Source organism: Mauremys mutica, chromosome 1 (assembly GCF_020497125.1).
Source record: "Mauremys mutica isolate MM-2020 ecotype Southern chromosome 1, ASM2049712v1, whole genome shotgun sequence".
Lineage (NCBI taxonomy): Eukaryota > Metazoa > Chordata > Testudines > Geoemydidae > Mauremys > Mauremys mutica.
This window is the reverse complement of record NC_059072.1, coordinates 53,758,963-53,780,351: the sequence shown is the minus strand read 5'-3', so window position 1 is coordinate 53,780,351 and position 21,389 is coordinate 53,758,963.

The window sequence follows — 21,389 nt, the reverse complement described above, 5'->3', positions numbered from 1 at the left end:
TACCAGCCATATTGTACCATCTACCATACCATAAATTGGTAATAAGATGGTAATAAGATGGGCATGGTTACCTGTCCTTTTGCACTGCACCATTTGGTGCTGTCATAAGTGCCCCTGGCCGAGCAGCCAGGGGCGCAAAAGCAAAAATTGGGAATGACTCCCTGAGTCAATCCCTCCTTTTTGGTATCTAAAAATAGAATCAGTCCTGCCTAGATTATGGGCAAGTGTACTAGAGAACCACTGTATCATAGAACCAGAGAGCACAGCTGCTCTGTGTCTGATCCTGCATAAATTTGGAGCTGTATGCTATTCACAGGGGGTGCTCCTGCAACAACAACACCTGTTCATTCCGGCCTTCCCACAGCCTTCCTGGGCTACCATACCATTGTCCCACCACTTGTGTGATGAAGTAATAAAGAATGCAGGAATAAGACACAGTGACTTGTTTGTGAGAAATGAGTGGAAGGAAGCCTCCAGCTGCAATGATAGTCCAGGCAGGACATTAATTACTGTGGATGAAGGAGCCCATCATCCCTCTGCTAGTCCAGGGGCAATTCAATCTTTTCTTTACACAGGAAGGGTGGGGGCTGATGGAGCTCAGCCCCCTGTTGCAATGATGAGGATGGTTACCAGCCATACTGCACCATCTACCATGAAAAATTAGGGCCAGGCGCCCTTGATCAACCTCACAGATGCTAGTACGCATGGTTACCAGTCCTTTTGCACTGCCCCATGTGCCAATAGGCTGATGATGAGGACGGATACCAGTCTTTTTGTACCATCAGCCATCCATAGCGTGGGGGGAGCAAGGATGTTGGTGTTGAGTGCTGCACCATCGCGTCTATCTGCAGCATTCAGTAAAGATAGGGTGACATGTAAAAGAGTCAACAGAGGATTGTTTTCACTTCTGGTGGTGGGTGGGGTGTGTGCGCAAATTGCCGAACTATGCCCTGACCCACCGCAGACACTGTGTTTGACCCTAGAAGCATTTGGAGCTCATCCAAGAATGCAAATACTTTTCGGAGACAGCAGGAACTGTGGGATATCTTGCGTCCTCATTCCCCCCTCCCTCCATGAGCGTCCATTATATTCTTTGGCTATCCGTTATGCTCGTCACGCAGCTGCGTGCTGAGTCTGTGCTATGCCGTCTGTCCGTAGATTTTTTAAAAATACTTTGGACCAGGCGTAAAATTACAGTAATTACCCTAATGAGATGCAGCAGTCTCCGAGCGAGATCACCCTGAGGACGGTCACTGAAGGAGATAGAGAGCGCATGCTGCATGAAAGCTAGCACGAACCAGGGCCCGATGCAGCCTTGCTCGGGGAGGCAGTGCTCCCTGAGTACCTCATGAAAGCCTTGCGCGGAAAAGTGTGCTACCACGGAGCACCCAATAAGGCAGCTCTCCCCAGGAACCTCCTGCTGATGCTTTTCGATTAACGCAAGGAGAGCTTCGTGGAGATCTCCAAGGATGATTTCTGTTCTATCCCCATATATAGAGAGACCTCCTTTTCACACACTTAAGATTCCTGTTATATTAAGAATAAAAGTTAACATGGTTAAAGCACTTACCGACTGCTCCTTCCCCTGATTCAGGATCCGGGTTCATGGCCGGGGAGGGTTGGTAGGGGATCTCCGTGACGGTGATGAAGAGATCCTGGCTGTCGGGGAAACCAGCGTTGTAAGCGCTGTCGCCTGCCTCGTCCTCCACAAACCCTTCCTCATCTTCCCCGTCCGCGAACATCGCCGAGGAACTATCTGTCGACACTGTCCCATCGTCAGAGTCCACGGTCACTGGTGGGGCAGTGGTGGCAGGCTCCGTAGCGTCCGTTTGCCGCTTTGATTTTTTGGTAGCCTTGTCTGGGGTCCTTGATTTTCACGCGGCGCTGCGTTGCATCCCGCCTGTATCCTCTGTCTCTCATGGCTTTGGAGACCTTCTCGTAGGTCTTTGCATTCCGTGTTTTGGAGCGCAGCTCCGAAAGCACAGACTCCTCGCCCCACACACTGATCAGATCAAAGAGTTCCCAGTCAGTCTATGCTGGGTCCCTCTTTCTATTCACAGATAACATGAACTCCTCTGCTGGAGAGCTCTGCATCGTTGCAGGTGCTGCGGAGCTCGCCCCGATGTCCAGCCAGGACGTCAGATTCAAAGTGCCCAGACAGGAAAATGAATTCAAATTTTCCCGGGTCATTTCCTGTGTGGCTGGTCAGAGAATCCAAGCTCCGACTGCTGCCCAGAGCGTCAACAGAGTGGTGCACTGTGGGATAGCTCCCGGAGCTACTAAGTTCGATTTGCATCCACATCTAGCCTAATTCGAGCTAGCCATGTCGAATTTAGCGTTACTCCACCTGTCGGGGTGGAGTACCGAATTCGAACTAAAGAGCCCTCTAGTTCGAATTAAATGGCTTCCTGGTGTGGACGGTTGAGCGGTTAGTTCGAATTAACGCTGCTAAATTCGAATTAAAGTCCTAGTGTAGACCAGGCCTATGTCACCAACATTTGAGTCTGCTATTTTTTTTTCTACTTTGTATCCATTCACCCTCTCTGCTAAGCTCTTCTTCATTTTCTGGAGTTACCTTTTTTTGGGGGGGGCTGGGGGAGGTCAGACAATCTTCCATGGCAGCCCACAGCCAGCCCTGGCTCCAATACTCCTCCCATCCCACCCTCATTAACAACTCTCAGACTGAGCTCACTCAGCACTTTTATAAGGCACAGGTCCCCATTAACTATCACCTGATCTTCCTTAGTCCTGCCCCATCACACTGGGAAGCAGCTAATTAATTATTGCACAGCTGTGGCTGGCCCCATCTCCCCTTAAAGGATCCTTGGACACAATTATATCAAATTTCTAGGCACCTAACTCAGGATTTATGGATCACAGTGCTGTTCCTATGATTTTCTAAAAGTTAGGCACCGCAATACACAAGTGTCTTTTGTTGATCTGGACCATACTGCTTAGCATCATGAAGAGTCCTATTAGATTCTACACCTAGTAGTCTGTGTCTGTCAGTCCCTAACAGCATGAGACTGTTCCCAGATGAAGTTAATGGTGAAAGTTGGTTGACATTTGTCACAGTTCAGGGCAACAGCATCTGTATTTCCCTTCAATGGTCCAGTGAGAGCACCTACTCTTAGGCTTCCAGACAGTTCCCCAACTGTTGCTTTTCTGGGGTGGAGACCTGGGTCTCCCTCCCTTCTGACCAGGGTATTTCCAGGCTGCACAGTTTGCTGCCTTCACTATGTAATTTCCAGTAGAGACAGGCTGCCACCTGCTTGCTGTCTCTTAAGAGATGGCCAATAGAGTGACTGCCCACAGTTACAGATACCACACAGCTCACTTTTATGCAAACTTGTTTTAATCTAAAGGTAAAAGTGCTACAGAGGAAACATTAAAAACAATAAAGGAACCTATACACGTTAACAAGCTTACAAGAGATCACCCGAACCATAACAGGCTCTAGCAGGAACAGTCCTTCAAAACCCCACTAAAGGGTCTCTTCTACAGTCACAAATTCATTACAGTCTCAGCTCAGAGCTAGCACCCAGTCTTATGGGCCTTAATAGGCCAAGTGCTTCCAATCCATCGCTAAGGATTGGGGCTGTCTGTGGACCAGAGGTCCTGTCTGTTTGCTGGATCAGTTTGCCATGAGCCAGTTTAAAACCAGGCTATTTATCCAAAAATCCTTTTTTGTCTGTTAGTCCCTGGAGAATCTAGTTTGAACTAGTACATGCATACCACTCCAGGGGGTGGCTTCAAAGGTCTGATGATCGAGGAATTACATTATCATCTCACCCTCCTAGTAGAAAAGGTACATACAATAACACACACACAATTGCATTTTTAATATAATGGACCCCAAAAGTATTTAACCTAATTCAGTAAGGTTTAACTTAATTCATTAAAGTTTATCTTCATTCTGTAAGGTTTTTCCAGGATGTTGCTGGATATTGTCAGTCTTACCTGAGGAGGTTGTGAAGGCTAGGACTATAACAATGTTTAAAAGGGAACTGGATAAATTCATGGTGGCTAAGTCCATAAATGGCTATTAGCTAGGATGGGTAAGGATGGTGTCCCTAGCCTCTGTTCATCTGAGGATGGAGATGGATGGCAGGAGAGAGATCACTTGATCATTGCCTGTTAGGTTCACTCCTTCTGGGACACCTGGCATTGGCCACTGTCGGTAGACAGATACAGGGCTAGATGGACCTTTGGTCTGACCCAGTACGGCCGTTCTTATTGTCAGTCTGCTTGATGCCAATATCTCAAATTCAGCTTTGGGAAAAATACTGTTTGTTTTTCACATTAACATAGTTTAACAGTAGTCAGAAGCTTTATAGTATTCTTCATTTAAAAAAATTCAATACAGAATATATATATTCTGCATCCTAACACTAGATGGCAGCCAAAAGTGGCAAAAAGCCCCTTTCTTTCAAAACTGTCATGTAAGGATTAATTGACAATTTGATTTTATACACTGAAAGTTCTCAAAATATTAAGAATGGAGAGTACTGGATGGGTGTAAAAGTTATGATCTTATCACATTAGATGCTTTGAGCTCCTTTCAGTGGTACTGTGGTTTCTGGCACGGATGCTGTTAATTGACTAGAACATTTTCTGTGTTATAGCTAAGCTCTCTCATTGCTTTTTCCCCCCTCAGCCACATCCCTACAGTATTTCCTCCCCTCTTTAGGGAATAATTAAAATTTTTTAATTTTAGGCTTAAACAACTGAGCCAGATACATAGTAAGCCTACTGAGAAGGCTTATTAACAATGATCCCCATGGCTGTGCTTGTTCTTAGTAGCTTCTGAAAACAAACGATGCAAGACCTGATTCTGTGATACACTGAGTGTCTTCAGCTCTCATTAGCTTAATGGAAAATAAAGGGTGCTCAGCATCTTACAAGATGGAGACTTGATGTGATATTCATTTATAAGTGAAGCCCAATTTGCATGAAGAAAAGACTAAAATGACATAGTTGTAGAAAAGGCGGTTCAAGTTGATAGAAAGTTACAAACTGGGACTTGTAGACATTACAGAAATCAATCCATTTAAGGAACAGGAGAAACTTTCTGAGCAGTTACACACTTCCCTCTCTGTCGTAAATCCAACTGCACATACTTTAAAAGAGGTTTTGATGAATTATTGTAGCAGACAAGCCAGGGGCCTTAAAGGAACAATAACCACATACAGACACATTCATCCCTTAATGACAGAATCATAGAAATGTAGGTCTGACAGGGACCTTGAGAGGCCCTCAAGTCCAGCCCCCTGTGTTGGAGCCGGGCCAAGTGACCCTAGATCATCCCTGACAGGTGTTCATTCAACTTGCTCTTAAACTTTCCAATGGTGGGCACTTCGCAACTTCCCTTGGAAGCCTGTTCCAGAATTTAAATGTCCTTATAATTAGAAAGGTTTTCCTAAAATCTAATTTAAACTTCTCTTGCTGTAGATTAAGGATACGACTTCTTGTCCTATCTTCAGTGGAAATGGAGAACAATTGATCACAGTCCTCTTTATAAGGTCCCTCCTCAGACTTCTTTTCTCAAGACTAAACATGCCCAGTTTTGCTAACTTTGTTAAGCTTTTATCATTTTTTGTTGTTTGTCCACATCTTTCCTAAATGTGGCACCCAGAATTGCAAATGAAGCCTGGCCTATTCAGTCCTTTCTCTGTGCTCACCAACAGATGCTAGCAGAAAGCTCTCTCCCCTAGGCTAGTGGCGCTCAACCTTTCCAGACTACTGTACCCCTGTCAGGAGTCTGATTTGTCTTGCATGCCCTCAAGTTTCAACTTACTTAAAAAACACTTGCTTATAAAATCAGACATAAAAATACAAAAGTGTCCCAGTACACTATTACTGAAAAAATGCTTATTTTTCATTTTACCATATAATTATAAAATAAATCAATTAGAATATAAATATTGTACTTACATTTCAGTGTATAGTATAGAGAGCAGTATAAACAAGTCATTGTCTATATGAAATTTTAGTTTGTACTGACTTCGCTAGTACTTTTTATGTAGCCTGTTGTAAAACTAGCACAACTACAAAAGAACTGGACACAAAGTCAAGGGCCTTGTGATATCTTGGCTAGGATTCCTAAATATTCTATTTTAACAGGAGTCTAGCCCAGTCTGGACTTTATTTTTTCTTTAGGACATGACAATGAACTATATATAATTTGTATTGCTGTAGGGATAATGCTTCCTTTATCCCACCTTCTCTCTATTTAGATTGCAAGATAGTCTTTGCCCTGAAGGGCTTGCTATCTAAATAGAGAGAAGGTGGGAGAAAGGCAGCAGTATCCCCATGTTACAGAGATGAGGAGACTTGCCTAAGAACATACAGAAATTTGTGGCAGAACTAGGAACTGAGTTCAAATTCCCAGCATTCTAGTCCAGTACCTTAGCCACAAAACCATCATTCCTTTCCCATAGCTGCAGCATCATTAAAGACAGTAGGAAGATTCTCATTGATTTCACCAGGCATTGGATCAATCTGTAAGTATATTGTATGCAACAGTAGAACAAATGTAAATACAGTACTATTAGCTGGCAATAAGCTTCTGTTCAGTGCTACATTTCTGCAGCTTCCGAACATTGCTTAAGTTTCAGTATATTTCTGGAAGATATGCTTTAGTTAAACACGAGTCATTAGGCAGAGAGAGGTAAATTGGTGAAACAGGTAACACATAGGAAGTAAGACTAGATGATGTAATAGACCCTTCTGGTCTCTGAAACTATGAATTACAATCCCAACCCTTGTCAATAAACCCATAATTAATTTTTAAAATAAAGTTAAACATAACACCCTAAAAAACAATGAGGAGTCCTTGTGGCACCTTAGAGACTAACAAATTTATTTGGGCATAAGCTTTTGTGGGCTAGAACCCACTTCATCAGATGCATGAAGTGAAAAATACAGGAGCAAGTATAAATACATGAAAGGATGGGTGTTGCTTTACCAAGTGTGAGGTCAGTCTAACGAGATAAATCAATTAACAGCAGGCTACCAAGGGAGGAAAAATAACTTTTGAAGTGGTAAGAGAGTGGCCCATTACAGACAGTGGACAAGAAGGTGTGAGTAACAGTAGGAAGAAATTAGTATTGGGGAAATTAAGTTTTAGGTACATTGGCCAAACCGGAGAGTCTCTATGCAAAAGAATAAATGCACACAAATCTGATATCAGGAATCATAACATTCAAAAACCAGTAGGAGAACACTTCAGTCTCTTTGGTCACGCAATAGCAGACCTAAAAGTGGCAATTCAACAAAAAAAACTTCAAAAACACAAAACTTCCAACGTGAAGCTGCAGAACTGGAATTAATTTGCAAACTGGATACCATCAGATTAGGGCTGAATAAAGACTGGGAGTGGTTGGGTTATTACAAAACCTAAACTTAAAGCAACCCCCCATCCTTTCATGTATTTATACCTGCTCCTGTATTTTTCACTTCATGCATCTGATGAAGTGGGTTCTAGCCCATGAAAGCTTATGCCCAAATAAATGTGTTAAGTCTCTAAGGTGCCACAAGGACTCCTCATTGTTTTTGCTGATATGGACTAACATGGCTACCACTCTGAAACATAACACTCCAGTCAATCTACTTCAGCACCATATGTCATCTCTCATTCCAGCAAACCCCAGCCTCACTCCCTGCATCCTCACTACATCTGCCTACTGAGAATCATCTCTCCATCCTCTCTCTGTATAAATCTCATTCCCTCAGTAGATGAGGAGTTCCAAAAAGCCACTCCTGACAGAGAAGCATCTATGGACTGTGAATATGTGGTGTCTCTAGCTGCCGCTCTGCAGAGCCAGTACCTTCTTCTGGGAGTGTCTGCACCCAGAAGAGGAAGAAAGGCTACTGCACCATATAGTGTCCAATGGGGCCTAGTTCCACAGGGATCTTCTTGATGATGTTGTCCTGAGGGACAGCTGCCTAAGGCGCTGTCCTGGAGGGGGATAACAACCTGTGCCGCTGCCCTCTCCTTCCATAATGCAGTGGCTAATTCCTAATGAATAGGTTATAAAAATGTAGTAAAAACCAAACACTCTCATAAGGTGACTAGAGGGATTCCTACCAAGAGAGAAGAGAAAATGATCTACAATATATGGGAATGTTATACAATATGTGGGCAGTGACCATAAGAAGAAAAACAATCTCTGGGAAGTTGTTTAGTTGTTTTAAGAGCAAGGAAGGTTGGACTGAGACCAATGTCAGGGTTGTAATTAATTCCATATTCAAGGCCCCACTACTGCAAAGGCATGAGAACTTGTTCATGTGGTGAAATAGTTGAGTGAATTAAGCAGAAAGTTCTATTCTCACCTCTGCCATTGACTGGCTTGTGACAGAGCTTACGTTTGTAAACCTTCAGATCATGTAATGTTGCAAAGCCTATGGTCTTTACTTACCTATGCTGTATTCTTAGGAGGCAGATTGAGTGAGAGTGAGCAGGTTGAGGGGAACTTAATTTTTTGAGTTCTGAGTATCTTGTCAACATTAGGTTAACTTAATTTTGTATATGCTTTTAAAAATGTAGTTGCATGTGTGCTTAAGCTATTGGATAGACTCGTTTTTATGAACAAAAATAGTTTTCCCTTTGTCACAGTGTCCACTCACCACTAGTGGCACCTCCTCCTGGCCAGTCTGAGGATTAGATGCTTTCAGGTGCTATGCCCTCCTTGGGCAGTTTCTTCACTCATAATCCTCTCGGGCTCTAGGAACTGCAACTTCCTATTTGTAACTTTGGCCAGGTCACTTCCCCCTTCTGAGAGATAACAAAATCTTTCCGGAATAAATCATCCCAGGTAGTCCATTATCCTATACCACATTCTTAGTGGCTGGTAGGGGAACCCAGGCCCGCTCTCTACTCCAGGTTCCAGCTCAGGGGCGCTCTCATCAACAGCCAAGGTCTGCCCTATCCCATACCTTGCTCCCTTTCCCCTGAACCTTTCTTACCTCTCTTGATCTCCCTCTTCTCTGAGTTCACCAGCCCAAAATGCCTCCTCCCAGGGTGTAATTGTAGGCTACCTAGCTCTATAGCCCCAAACACACTTCCCATCTCCCAGGGAGTGATCACAGACTACTTTCCTGCATCCCCTTTTTGCTCTCAGCTTCTGGGCTTTATACAGGCCCCTCCTGTTTCTATCCAGATGAGCCTCATTTAATCAATCCCTGCTCCCTGGCTCTTTCTCCAGGTGCAGCCTGGGGGGTTAATTGGCCTACCTGGCCACCTTAACCCCTTCAAGTCATGGGTGGGGTGGACACCCCATCACACCCTTACATAGCAATTTACTGAGCAAATAACTATCATGATCCTTTCTCCATCTATAAAAAAAACAGTCTCAGAAGTTATGACATTGCCAAAGTCACATCTCACTACCAGATGCAGAATCTAATACTTCTGATTCTCAGTAATGTGCCTAACACATTAAACCACAGTGGGTCACAGTCAAGTCCCTTACAGGCAGTTAGACTGATTGTGATGCCTGAGAGATGCTATGATTTAGGTATAGAACCAGAAGTCACAAAACCTGATTCTATTTCTGAACCTGGCAGTGGTTTTCTGTGTAGCATTGGGCATATCACTTAATCTCACTTAAAATTAGAGTAATAATGTTTGTTTGTCAAATTCTGTACAAACACAGAGTGTTATGGTGTAGCAAAGGTGAGAGTAGGATCTAGTCTGGGGCTGGTTAAAAATGTTTATCAAAAACTGTGTGGTTTTTTTGACTAAACAAAATTTTCCATGGAATTTTTCTATTTCCTATAGAAAATTTTGGTTTTTCAACCTAACATTTTTCAGTTTTCAAATTTTCAATTTTTTCAATGAAAAATTGAAATTTTCCATGGGAAAACGATCTCAGGACCTTAATCCACTGGAAAATGCATACTTGTGTAGGAGACTCTCAGTGCTACTTCTTGACGTCCCTGGGCATAAAGAGGTAACTATCTAGTGCTGCAATATTCACCAAGTATTCCAGAAGAAATCTGAATGCATGGGTTGGAGACATATCAGCCCTCTCCCACAAAGCCCTTTTTATTCTGATTGTTATACCATCCTTATCACCGTAGTAACTTGCCAATAGTGCATTAAGCAATGTGACTAACAACTGTTACATATGGCTTGTTCTTTCATTCTCTCCCCAGGGAGACAATTGTATGTGTAGTAGTGTGGTTTTTTAAAACGTACATGCTGCTGTATGTTTATGTTAGAGAAAGCACAGTCAAAGAAGTGGCCCTTGTGCTTGCAGTTGGGAGCAGAACATGGCAAGGTTTCAAGTATCAAGCTGCCACGGGACTCATTGTTGCTTATGGCAAGGTTTGTGATCATAGGTGGTGGGTATAATAAGCCAGGGTGCAACCACCACCACTGGACCCTGGGTTGTGGGTTTTGGTGGTTTGCATGGGCCAGGCTTCCGCTGGAGGAAGTTTTCATTCTGTGCCATGCAGATTCTGGGGCAGCTGAGTAGGTGATATGTGCTTCTTATCTTCCTGGGTTCTTCAGTAATCTCCCTGAACTCCAGACAGATTACTGATGAACCCAGAAAGCCTTGTCAGCTGCTCTGGAACTGCATGGTGCATATAAAAAGCTCAGGTTCTTAGGGTAGAGCTTTTGCTTTTTCTGTGAGGCAACTCAGGGTCTCAGCTGGTGCGGCTCGGGCTGGTCTGGGGTTCCTCTGGCCACAAGGGCGGTTCAGGGCTCTGGCTGGCCTGGGGCTCCTCCGGCCATGGAGATGGGGAAGGTTCAGGGCTTCAGCTGGCCCAGGGCTCCTCCAGCCGCATTGGGGGTTAACCTCCCCAAAGAGAGTCTCCCGCTGCCACCCATTTTGTGATGGTCTTTAGTTCCTGTGGGAGTCTCTTCCATAGTCTCAGACAGGTTTCCTGCCCAGATGAGCGTTACCCCTGTAAAAGAAAAATTCATCATGTTCAAGGAGTGGAGCTGTCACCCACAGTCGTCATCCTTCATTTTCTAATGTCCCAAGGCCAGCATTAGCAGCAGTCTATGTTGCATGATTTTAAAGGTGTTCTAAATGTTGCTTGTTAAGTATATTCCATGCAATAACCCATGGCTATTATTCCTGCCTCTACTTAATGCAGACAGCATAGCTCTAGGCACTACTATATGGATGTTTTACCTACATACACACTCCCCACCAGTGCTCTAGCTATATGAGCTATAAATGAATCCTTATTCCTGGTCTACAGTTTTTGTACTGGCATAACTCCTTCAGTTATGGTGGTGTGATTTTTTTTTTTAAACCAAAATAGTTATACTGGTACAACCTCTAACATGGATGCAGTTATAGTGGTATAAATGTGCCTTATAACTTATTCCTATAAGGGAAGGGGAATAAGGTATACTTAAATACTAAATGCTTGAATTGTTAAAGCACTTCTATTGCTATAACTCCCTCCACTATAGAAGGGTTGTGCTTTAACTATACAGCTTTTGATTTTGATAAATCCTTACTCTTTTTGCCAATGTCCCATACACAAGAATGCCTCTGTTAGCAATTATACTGCTCTCAGAAGGAACTCTTACTGTGTTTACATGGCTATAGTTATATTAATATCCAGAACATATTTTTTATCATTAGGAAGATTTTTATTTAAAATTAGATCAGTTCTTATTTTTCCAAGGGACTAGTAGAAGACAGTACTATAAAAAATTAAACAAGTGTCCCCTTCTGGCTTTGAGCACCCACTGGAATGAGGCTGTTCAGTAAAACCACTTTAGTCTGGGGCTCAATTACTCTGTCAGAGATGAACTAGCATGGGTGGAACCTCTGTCTGGCATGGGAGCTGTAAATGATCTTTGCACTAGGACTGATGACCAATTAATGGAGAAGGCCCAAGAAAGATGATGTGCTACCTGATCCACATCAGTCAGAACTCCTCCATCTCCCAAGCTTCAGTTGTCCTACCAGATCCTGAGTTGACGCAAGTTGACCGAGTCCAGTCCATCTCTCTGTTGATGAAAACAGCCATCGTGAGACATTCAGATCATGCCTGTATTGTGGGATGCACAGCCACATTACAGCAGGTTGCCTGACCAAGGGCTGGCCCACCCCTTGGTCGGGAAATTCCAGAGCCCAGCCCCAGTAGGGGGTTCTGGTTGGGCATAAGCAAGTCTCACCGCCACCTATCTGCTAGAATCTTAGCAGCTTCTATTCCACACATCAGCACTTTTTGTCTTCCTCTTCATTTCCAGCATCCTGCCATGCCTGATGTCCACTTAGAAGCATTAGTTGACTCAGGTGCCTCCAATCTTTGATCAGGCATGTGTTAAGGAGATTTGATTCCCAACCTCTACAAGGACTTCCCTGAGATCATTAAGGTTATCAGTGGGTCACCCCTTTCTTCAGGCCCCATCATGCATCAGATAGCCCCTAAAAGATCATTCTCATTAGTTATCATGAGATCTTGCAGTTGGAGTTATCCACGCTCCACATGCACCAATGACTCCTATATCAAATGGCAATCACAGTCTATACTCTTCTGTTCTTCACAGTGCTGATAAGCGTGCCTTCCCAGCCCCATCCAATGAGCAGTCGAGCTCTGCAGGGTGCTCCAGACCCCTAATGATCCAGAGTCACAAACTGTAGGTTCATCAGCAGCGGACAGAATTCTTGTGAAATATTGAGAATATGCCAATGTATTTGACAAACAGAAGGTGGATATTTTACCACCTCCCTGCAGATACAATTACCTCATCATCCTCCAGTCAGGAACAGAGGTTCATTTTGGACACATTTACACTGTAGACAAACCTAAGGTGCAGGTCCTTTGGGAGTGTCTTTGTATCTGATGTTCATCCACCCTCCAACTTCTCCAATGGGGGCACCTATCTTCTTTGTGGCTAAGAAGGGTCAATCGCTCTGATCTTGTATCATTTATTGAGCCCTAAACAAGATCATCATCCATAACTGACACCCCTTCAACTCATAAACAAACTCCTGGACAGACTCTGTCCCAGGTCTTCATGAAGCTAGACTTGCAGACAGCATACAACTTGGGCAGAATCCGGCAGGGGGTTGAATGGAGGATGGTATTTCAAATCAGATATGGCCATTTTGAATACCTGGTTATGCTGTTTGGTCTATAAAATGCTGTCACTATTTTCCAGCATTTTATGAACATCTTCAGAAATACCCTTGACCGATTCATGATCATTTTCTTAGACAATATTCTCATTTTTCCTGAGAATCAAGAGCTCCATGACCACTGTATGTGGTTATTGATTGGATTTGCCAAAATCAACTGTATAGAAACCCAAGAAATGTGAATTTGACAAGTATAGTGTGGAGTTTCTGGGCTGGGTCATCTCCCCAGTGAAACTCTCTGTAAGGGTATCACTATCACTGAGTGGAAGGTGCCCTTGAACATACTTAGGGTGTAGCAGTTCTTCAGGTTTGCAAATTTTTATCACTGATTCATCAAAGGCTTTTCTAACCTACTGATCCTATAACATCCCTCTTCAAAAAGCGGGCTGACATGCTGGTGGCATACCCAACAACCCTCCTTCCCAGAAATTACTTCCCTCTCCCTCAGCCCCTCTGTTGCCCCTGACTCCCCTAAGCCTTTGCACTTCATCTGAGAGTGTGGGAAATATGGTTCTGTATTGTAGTTTAAATGAATTATTACTCAGTTCTCTGTTAATATGCCTAGTAAGGAATCTATCTGTCAAAAAACATTTCCTGAATCTTTTTTGTTGTCTGGATTGTTACAGACATGCTGCTGACAGGTATTTTGAAATAAATTACCAAAGTAATTGAAACTGATGTGATTATATTGTGTTATTTTGACAAATAAAATATGCAGAATTTTGCAGGATTTTAAAATATTGTGTGCAGAATTTTTAATTGTTTTGGGTGCAGAATTCCCAGAGGAATATGAAATGTACCACCTTGAAGGACGACTGCAAAAAGCATAAAGAGCAAATCAAAGTTGTAGAGGAGGAAACAAACTAAATAGAAATGATTCCTGAAAGGTCATGGGAAAAACAATGTCTGTTACTTATTTGTATAATTCCAAAGTAAAAAGAAGCCACCATTCAAGGACTGTATTTAGTGGGTACAGCATAACATGCAAAATGTACTAAGTTAAGAAATAAGTGCACCCCCACAAAAAAAAATTTGCTTAGAGCTGCAGAAAAAACTCAACTGAAAAGTGTGATGGCCAAGTTTGTGTACAACAACTTGACCCACACTTCAACTCAGAAGATTCCCTTCTTATCAAATTTCAATTTTCATCCCTAATTTAATCCAGACCTACCAGAAAGCTTGTTACTGGAAGAATTGAAACCAGTTGTACTAAGCCAATGATATTGCTTACAAATGCTGTTTTTAATTAAAAACCTTTATTTATAAATGTATCTATTCTGGTAATTAAGGTTGTGGCCCACCCTAAAGGAGTGTTGGTGTCACTAGGCATAAATCTAGGTAACTCGGGAGGATGGAAGACCACAGGTGTCGATGAAGTCTTCTTGCTCTAGGCCTATGTGAACTAAAGTACTTCCATGTTAAGCGCTTCTGTTAGCCTTACTAAACTTTTGTAACCTCCTGTGCTATGTGCTGACTGCTAGCAGCTGCAAGGCCGGTTAGCACTAGATGCAGCCAATATTAGATAAAATAGGCGGAAAGCAGATGCTGTAATCAAGGTTATATGCAAGAGAAAATAGCCCACACAGTGGGAAAGTACAGATAAAGAAAAACAAAGGGGGTATAAATACTGGGACCCCGCCTGCATGCGGGTGTGCAGGATTTGAGATTGCTATTTCTCCCTTGCACCTTATTTGAGCTCAAATAAACTTGGTTTGCTTCTCCACCCTGGTGTGTTAATTAGTGCGATGCACACCGGGAAACGAACCCCGCTGTTGCCCCCCTCGGGCCCTCTGGCCGGCAACAGGAGGTTCCAGGGAAGCCGCGACTGGCTAACTTTCCCTTGAAAGGACATGGATACAGTTTTCTGATTAAGAATAGACAGTCAAGCAGTAAATCTTTCAAGAACAAAAATAATATTTATTTAGAAGTGAGTGGTTACAGTAAAAGAGTAGGGATAGATAAGACAGGGTTACAGTTTAAAAGGGAATGAAGCGGCACAGCAAATAAAAACACAACACTGCAGTAACAATTTCAGTTTAACTCTATGGCACATAATATAACAGTATAATCATTTATTTAACACTCTATGCCTTATGCCAATACAACAATTAAACATGTGACATTATATCAGTTAAACATTTGATACTAAATACTTAACACTAACCAACCAACAAATGCTGATCAGGCAACTATTGGATGGATAGGGGGAAGATGTCACTCAGACCACGAACATCCAGCTTTATTTACACTTCACACCCATATGCCATGTTATGATAAAAGACAATTAAAATTTTATAGAAGCCTTCTTAAAAAGTCCCTCCAAGTTGTCTTACAAGGGTCCTTCTGCTGTGTCAGTAGCTAGAGATCACGTTCGTAGGTGGTGAGTCGCAAGTGATAGTGGCTGCATTGGGTGGCTGCTTGCTTCTGCTGAGGTAAAGTTTCTCCTCAGATGACAGATATGGAAGCCATTGGTAGCTGCTGTGGTAGCTGCTGTGGTGGCCTCCTGCTGGTGGAGTGGCAGAAACGGCCATTGCCAGAGCAACCTCAGAACCTGGGGGGATTGCGGCTGTTGCTGTAAGAGCTGCTTAAGAATGATGAAAGCGAGAGAGGGCTGCAGTGCTGCTAAAGCTGCTAGGGTAGAAGGGCCGTTAGCTACTTACAAAAACCATTACTTGTGGCTTGTGATGTTGCTTCCACAGTATCTGCTTTGAGAGCACTGGCTGCTAGTGAGCGTTGTCGATGCTCGTGATCATGGATAGCTAGCTCCTTCTGCTGCTGTAAGGCAATAGTTAGCTTTCTTACCCAGCAGCGTTCTGTTGGTGTGTTTGCCGCAGCTCTGTGAACATCTTCTTCCTTCCAGGTGTCCTGCAGCATTTTGTTCTCCTTCAGGTCCCTGTCTCTACAAGGTTTTAGCCTGCTGGTTGTCGCCTTTATATATGATTCCAGCTCATTAGTTATTAATTTATCATAACTCAGCCAATTAGCTTTTGGGGATTTGCATATGCTAATTTATGTCACATGTACCAACGCGACACTCAAGTTTAGCCAATCAGCATTCAGAGTTTAGCGTATGCTAATTAGTCATGTATACAGAAAGCTTCTCCTCCTCCCATAGACTTCTATGGGCTCAATGTATTCCTATGGGTTTTTTCAGCTGACCTTTAGATGAACCCTAGCTGCTTCCTGATTGGAAGTCCCTCCTGTTTCTATGGGCTATAATGTATTTCTATGGGATTTTGCTGAATCATTCCCCACAGGAAGTGATGCAATACCTTGCCTTGATTGCATCATCCCTATTAATTTCTATGGACTCTCATACATTCCTATAGAATTTCCCATTACATTACATAATCCTATAGCTGCCATTATTGTATTTTCTAATTTAAACTATTCTTAATTTTTATTTATAAGCATTATGCTAACCAAATGTGACAAGCCACTCCTGACTTGCTGTAGGAGATAAAGTCTGGCAGGACTTGAGAATGGACTACCAAGCTCAACCACCAATTCCTGAATCCTTTTCAGATCATCAAACAAATAAACCCAGTGTCCTTCAAGGTTCAACTCCTAGAATCTCTAATGTTGTATGTTGTATGTTTTCCATCTTGTATGTTTCCCTCCTCAAGCTGTTCATTGACAACCCCTTCCCTGATGGGGTTGACTCTCCTCCAGCCTCAATAAAAGTCCAGGCAGGAGGAATATAAAGTCCATCAGGTCCTTGACTCCCAACAGGGTTCAGGGGGAAGCTGCAGTATCTGATAGCCAGGAAGATGTATGGGCCAGAGGAGTGATTCTGGGAACCAGAAGAAAATGTTCACACTCCCAACTTCCTGCAGGAATTTCACTGAAGATAGCTGACCACTACATCACACCACCTATACCCCAGTGTGTGATATGTCTCCAGAGAACATTTGAAAAGGTCTTCTTATGAACTGAGAAACTATATGACTAAGGGTACGTCTACACTACAAGACTATTTCGAATCTACTTAATTCGAATTTGTGGAATCGACCTTATGAAGTCGAATTTGTGTATCCACACTAAATACAGTAATTCGACTGTCTGAGTCCACAGTAACGGGGCCAGCGTCGACTTTGGAAGCGGTGCACTGTGGGAAGCTATCCCACAGTTCCCGCACTCCCCGCTGCCCATTGGAATGCTGGGTAGAGCCCCCAATGCCTGCTGGGGGAAAAAATGTGTCGAGGGTGGTTTTGGGTAACTGTCATCATTGAACCGTCAATCACGCCCTCCCTCCCTCCCTGAAAGCGCCTGCGGGCAATCTGTTCGTGCACTTTTCTGCTCAGTGATAGCGCGGGCGCCACAGCACTTTGAGCACGTATCCCGCTGCAGTTATGGCCGTTGTCAACTCCTCGCACCTTATCGTCCACCTCTTCCACAGTCAGCTGCTGAGAAATAGGGCTACTTTTCAATGGTGCTGCGAGCACTGGTGGACCATGGGGGACGTTTTACCAACATCAACGTCGGGTGGCCAGGCAAAGTTCATGACGTGCTTGTTTTCAGGTACTCTGGTCTGTTTAGATGCCTGCAGGAAGGTAGTTTCTTCCCGGACCACAAAATAAGTCTTGGGGATGTGCAGATGCCTATAGTGATCGTCGGGGACCCAGCCTACCCGCTAATGCCCTGGCTCGTGAAGCTCTGTGCAGGCGCCTTGCACAGCGACAAGGAACTCTTCAAGTACCAGCGAGCAGTGAGCAGCGTGACCTGTGATTGTTCAGTTTCTTTACAGAGAAGCTGAACCTGCCCCTGTTTCTTTACCAAGTTACTGTTGACTAGCATCTGCAGTTACATACCCCGCCCACCCCGCTTCCCCAACTTCCAACACACGTATAAAAATAAAATACATGTTCCACTGTAACTTTACAAAGGTTTCTTTATTGATGACTTTGCGTTACAGGGTTGAAACTGGGACACGGACTGTGCTGGGTAGGGTGTGCGGTGATGTAAAGACCGCCTGTAAACTCGAGGAATGACAGGCTCCTGCTCCCAGAGCAGTCTGCAGTGCCGGACTGGATGTTTCAACGGAGCCTGCCATCCCTCCTTTTTGGGACTCTGTGTGCGTGGGCTATGTGGCCTTTTGGCGGGGGAGGACGGATACAGATTCCTCTGCTGCGTGGCTCTGTGGTCCAGGACAGGGACCGTTGCATGAGATCTGTAACCCCCCTCCCCCGCTACAAAGTCACGTACCCCCCCACCCACACAGAACCTGCAAACCACCTCCCATACCGACCAGGGTGCGTACTGACTGCAGTGTGTGTGTGACCTGCTGCTGATCCTGCCCCCATGTCTGTACCCTGGTAAAGGTGATTGTCCTGTCAAATTACCAACCCCCTTCCCCCCCTTCAAACACAGTCTCCTCTAAAAGAACATGACGGAAAAAGTAATTAACAGAAAAGTATTTTTTATTATCAACTAGACAGTTAGGGGATGAAACTGGGATGGGGGCTTGGGTGAGGCGGGAAGGAAAGGACTTCTCAAAAATTAGGCTATGAGAGCTTTTCGGTACTTGAGCACTCTGCTGGGGTGCAGTGACAGTTTACACGGTCTCTGGCGCCTCTCCTTCTGGTTATTTTGGGTGAGGAGGGTATGGGACTTTGTGGCGGGGGAGGGCGGTTGCAGATACACTGCAGGGGGGCTCTGTCCTCCTGCCTGAGGTCCTGCAGAACATGCACAAGGCACAGGAGCATGTCCGTTTGCTCCCTCATTAGTCCAAGCAGCGTTTGAGTCGACTGCTTGTCTTCCTCACGCCACCTCTCCTCCCGTTCGCTGTGTGAGTGCTGGTACAGAGAGAGGGTCTCCCTCCACTGGCTCTGCTGGTCCGCCTCGTCTCGGGAGCACCCCCTAACTTCAGCGAACATCTCGTCCCCTGTCTTTTTCTTTCGCCGCCTAATCTTTGCCAGCCTCTGTGAGAGGGATGCTGTGGCAGGTCTGGAGACAGTCGAAGCTGTGTGATGGGAAAAAGGGAGTGAATTCCTTGCAAAGATAAATTTTGGCGAACAATGAACACAGTGTAGTCTGTCTCTGTGAATTCTGGGTTGAGATCCCAGTGCCTGATGGGGCAAAAACCATTTTCGCGGGTGGTTCTGGGTAAATGTCGTCAGTCATCCCTTCCTCCGGGAAAGCTACAGCAGACAATCATTTCAAGACCGTTTTCCCTGGATTTCCCTGGCAGACGCCAGAGCGTGGAAACCATGGAGCCTATTTTGCCTTTTGTGCCTGTCACCGTATGTGTACTAGATGCCGCTGACAGAGGCGGTCCAGCAGCGCTACACAGCAGAATGCTTTTGCTTTTGCATGATAGCAGAGATGGTTACCAGCCATACTGTACCATCTACCATACCATAAATTGGTAATAAGATGGGCATGGTTACCAGTCCTTTTGCACTGCGCCATTTGCTGCTGTCATAAGTGCCCCTGGCTGCTCTTAGCCAGGGGCGCAAAAGCCAAAATTGGGAATGACTCCCTGAGTCAATCCCTCCTTTTTGGTATGTAAAAATAGAATCAGTCCTGCCTAGAATATGGGCAAGTGTACTAGAGAACCACTGTATCAGAGAACCAGAGAGCACAGCTGCTCTGTGTCAGATCCTGCATCGATTATGAGCTGAATGCTATTCACAGGGGGTGCTCCTGCAACAACCCCACCTGTTCATTCCATTCTTCCCCAGCCTTCCTGGGCTACCATAGCATTGTCCCCCCACTTGTGTGATGAAGTAATAAAGAATGCAGGAATAAGACACAGTGCCTTGTTAGTGAGAAATGAGTGGAAGGCAGCCTCCAGTTGCTATGATAGTCCAAATAGGACATTAAGGAGTGTGGAGGAGAGGAGCCCAGCATCCTGCTGCTAGTCCAGGGGCAATGGAATCTTTTCTTTACACATGAAGGGTGGGGGCTGATGAAGCTCAGCCCCCTGTTGCTATGATGAGGACGGTTACCAGCCATACTGTACCATCTACCAGGAAAAATTAGGGCCAGGAGCCCTTGATCGACCTCACAGATGCTAGTACGCATGGTTACCAGTCCTTTTGCACTGCCCCATGTGCCAATAGGCTGATGATGAGGACGGATACCAGCCATATTGCACCATCAGTCATCCATAGCGTGGGGGGGGTGAGGATGTCGGTGTTCAGTGCTGCACCATCACATCTATCTTCAGCATTCAGTAAAGATACGGTGACATGTAAAAGAGTCAACAGAGGATTGTTTTCCCTTTCACTTCTGGGGGTTGGGGGGGGTGCGTAAATTGCCGAGCTATGCCCTGACCCACCGCGGACACTGTGTTTGACCCTAGAAGCATTTGGAGCTCAGCCAAGAATGCAAATGCTTTTCGGAGACAGCAGGAACTGTGGGATACCTTGCGTCCTCAGTCCCCCCTCCCTCCATGAGCGTCCATTTGATTCTTTGGCTTTCCGTTACGCTCGTCACGCAGCAGCGTGCTGAGTCTGTGCTATGCCGTCTGTCCGGAGTTTTTTGAAAAATACTCTGGACCAGGCGTAACATTACAGTAATTCCCCTAATTAGATGCAGGACTCTCCGAGCGAGATCACCCTGAGGACGGTCACTGAAGAAGATAGAGAGCGCATGCTGCGTGAAAGCCAGCACAAACCAGGGCCCTATGCAGCCGTGCTCGGGGAGGCAATGCTCCCTGAGTACCTCATGAAAGCCTCGCGCGGAAAAGTGTGCTGCCACGGAGCACCCAATAAGGCAGCTCTCCCCAGGAACCTCCTGCGGAGGCTTTTCGATTACCTCCAGGAGAGCTTCGTGGAGATCTCCCAGGAGGATTTCTGTTCTATCCGCATATATAGAGAGACCTCCTTTTCACATACTTCAGATTCCTGTTATATTAAGAATAAAAGTTTACATGGTTAAAGCACTTACCGAGTGATCCTTCCCCTGATTCAGGGTCCGGGTTAATGGCCGGGGACGGTTGGTAGGGGATCTCCGTGACGGTGATGAAGAGATCCTGGCTGTCGGGGAAACCAGCGTTGTAAGCGCTGTCGCCTGCCTCGTCCTCCACAAACCCTTCCTCATCTTCCCCGTCCGCGAACATCGCTGAGGAACTGGCCGTTGACACTGTCCCATCGTCAGAGTCCATGGTCGCTGGTGGGGCAGTGGTGGCAGGCTCCGTAGCGTCCGTTTGCCGCCTTGATTTTTTGGTAGCCTTGTCTGGGGTCCTTGATTTTCACGCGGCGCTGCGTGGCATCCCGGCTGTATCCTCTGTCTCTCATGGCTTTGGAGACCTTCTCGTAGGTCTTTCCA